This window comes from Acomys minous (genome assembly GCF_964271855.1).
Source record: "Acomys minous genome assembly, chromosome: 12".
NCBI lineage: Eukaryota > Metazoa > Chordata > Mammalia > Rodentia > Muridae > Acomys > Acomys minous.
The window spans coordinates 20,580,386-20,583,607 of NC_140493.1; positions in this window are offsets into that span (position 1 = coordinate 20,580,386).

Consider the following 3,222-nt stretch of genomic DNA (forward strand, 5'->3'; position numbering starts at 1 on the left):
CAGGCCCTGAGGTTATGGAGCCCCAGGAGGTGTGCAGGATAGAGAAGAGGTTAGGGGTGGAGAGGCACTTTGTTCTCCTGGGGATCACTTTCCTTTCTGTATCTCAGTCCGGTTTGTAAACACTGTCACTGTGAAGGACCTGTCCCATGTTTAGCTAGGGCAGAGTTACAATGGGGAGGGGACACCAGGTGTGGAGTCTAACGTTCCTTCTCACACCCCACCATAAGGAAACGTCAAGAAGTCAGATTTGCTGCTGGGCGAGGTGGCCCACGCCTTTAATGCCAGCACTCTGGAGGTCAAAGCAGGTGATCTCTGGGAGTTCGAGTCTGGCCTGGTTTACACAGTTCCAAGACAGCAAGATCCCTGTCTCAAATAAAAAAAGCATTTTGTTTGTTTGTTAGTTTGTTTGAGACAGAGTTTCTCTGTATACTAGCCCTGGCTGTCCTGGACTCTCTCTGTAGACCAGACTGGCCTTGAACTCACAGAGGTCGGCCTGCCTCTGCCTCCTGAGTGCTGAGATTAAAGGCGTGCGCCACCGCTGCCTGGTAAAAGGCAGATCTTATTATTATTATTTTTTTTTTACACTTATTTAAGGGGGAAGCAGGAGTGCAGGTGTGAGGTCAGAAGGCCCAGAGCACTTGTAACTGCTGAGTCATAACTGCTGAGTCATACTGCCAGCCCTTCCTTCATTTTGTGTTACACCCTAACCCAGGGGAAGGGCTGCCAGGAGTTGGACCTTCCTACTTCAATTAGTCTAATTTAGACTAGCCCCTATTCGCATGCCCAGGGGTTAACCTAGACTAGGTAAGTGCTCACAAGTGTGCCAGGAGGTTTGCCTCCTGGGCGATTCTGGATCCTGCCACACTGGCAATCCATCTCAGTCATCATGGTGTCTGAGCCTAGGTTCTGAGGAAAGTTCGCGCAGGTGTGGGACAGGATCAGGGAGTGCCCTCTTCTCGTGTGGTCAGTCTTGCCACAGTCCTGTCCACTCCTGCCGGGTAGGCCAGGGGAGGCTGCAGATCTGGTTTTGGCTACTTTGGCTGACTTTCGCTAGCCAAAGAAGGGGGAGGGCGGAGGTCTGCTTTCAGCATGGCAGGGCCAAACACACTGGCACTTTGGGGAGGAGACAACAACTGAGAAAGCAGTGGGGGTTTGAAGCTAACAGGGCCTTAGATTAGGAAGCCTCAAGACCTGAGGTTGTTTATATCCTAGATTTGAGTCTCAGCTCTCAAGAGTAGATGGGAGAGACCCTGAGCAATTCTGAGCCTCAATTTCTTCTGTTTGTTTCAGTGTTTGTGTTGAACTCATGGCCTCTGACACACTGGGCAAGCCCTGTACTGCTTACATCTGTCTGATTTCTTCCTTTCTTATTCTTTTGAGACCAGGTCTCTCTACATGGTCCTGGCTGTCCTGGAGCTCACTGTGTAGACCAGCTGGCCTCCAACTCAGAGATCCGCCTGCCTCTGCCTCCTGAGTACTGAGATTAAAGGTGTGCGCCACCACGCAATGCCCGAATGTCCTCCTCTTTACACAAGGATGTCCATTCTCGAGTGTTTTGAGGGTGTAACAGGGCAGCAAGGTAGTTCATGTGCTGAGAGGCAGGACAGCTGGAAGCAGCCGACCAGGGCCTAAACACCTTTCCTAATACCAGACAGACAGGGAGTCAGCCTGGAGTACACCCCACTGGTGGAAGGTAAGCAGGGGCCCTACAGGTGCCCCAGTGCCTGCTGCTGCCCGGATCAGTTTAAAGAAAGGCTCCTGGCTGAATGCCATTCCACACACCTCTGTGGTTGAAGAGATGGCCCACTGGTTGCAAGCAACAGCTATAAAGTACAGAGAGACAACACATGGCTGTCTCTTTAAAAAGTCAACACCTCGCCGGGCATGGTGGCGCACGCCTTTAATCCCAGCACTCGGGAGGCAGAGGCAGGCCGACTTCTGTGAATTTGAGGCCAGCCCAGTCTACAAAGTCAGTCCAGGACAGCCAAGGCTACACAAAGAAACCCTGTCTTGAAAAAAAAAAAAGTCAATACTTCAGCAGTGGTGGCGCACACCTTTAGTCCCAGCACTCAGGGAGGCAGAAGCAGACAGATCTCAGTTCAAGGCTAGTCTGGTCTACAAACTGAGCTCCAGGATAGCCAGGGCTACACAAATAAAGACAAAACAAACAAAAAAGCTTAGTGCTCTTGCAGAGGACTTGGAAGTTCTGTTCCCAGCACCTAGGTCAGGCAGCTCACTGCCACCTATGTATAGCTGCAGCTCCAAAGAATCCAAATGGCTTAAGAGGTCTCCAAGGGCCCCTGCACCCATATGCATATACCCATACAGGGACATATATAATTAGAAGTTACATATTTAAAAAAAATAACCCGGCTGGAGAGGTGGCTCAGAGGTTAAGAAGAGCACTGGCGGCTCTTCCAAAGGTCCTGAGTTCAATTCCCAGAAACTATTTGGAGATCTGGTGCCCTCTTCTGGCATGCAGGAGTTACAGATGTTCTAAGCTGGAAACAGGTGCTGGGAACCAAAGTTGTGCTTTTGTGATTTGGTTTGGTTTGGTTTTTCAAGACAGGATTCTCTGTGTAGCCCTGGCTGTCCTGGAACTCACTTGGTAGATCAAACTGGCCTCGAACTCAGAGATCTACCTCCCTAGGTCTGGGATTAAAGGCATTCACTGCCACTGCTTGGCTTGAACTTGTACTTTCAATCTATCTTTAATATTTATTTTTTTAAAGATTTATTTATTATGTATACAGTGTTCTGCCTACATGTACACCTGCAGGCCAGAAGAGGGCATTGGATCACATTATAGATGGTTGTGAGCCACTGCTGGGAATTGAACTCCGGACCTCTGGAAGAGCAAAAGCGTTCCTAACCATCGAGCCATCTCTCCAGTCCCCTCTATCTTCTTTTACAAACATAGTTGCTATCAAGTGTTCGAGTTCCTGGTCTTTTTACTGGTTGTATCACAGTCTGTTCAAATTACCTTTGTTCTGATATGTATCCTCCTTTCTCAAGAAAAACAGGGTAGGAATTACTTTGATTGACAGGTGAAAAAGCTGAGGCACACAGGAGTTAGGACACACTTGGCCAAGGGTATCTAGCTGGTGTTGACAGAGGTGGTGCTTGCGATTCCAAAGAGATGGGGATTTTCTGACTTGGTTCTCATGCCAACATATAGAAGAGGAAATAAAGGAGGGAATAACATAAAAGACCACTGTCAAA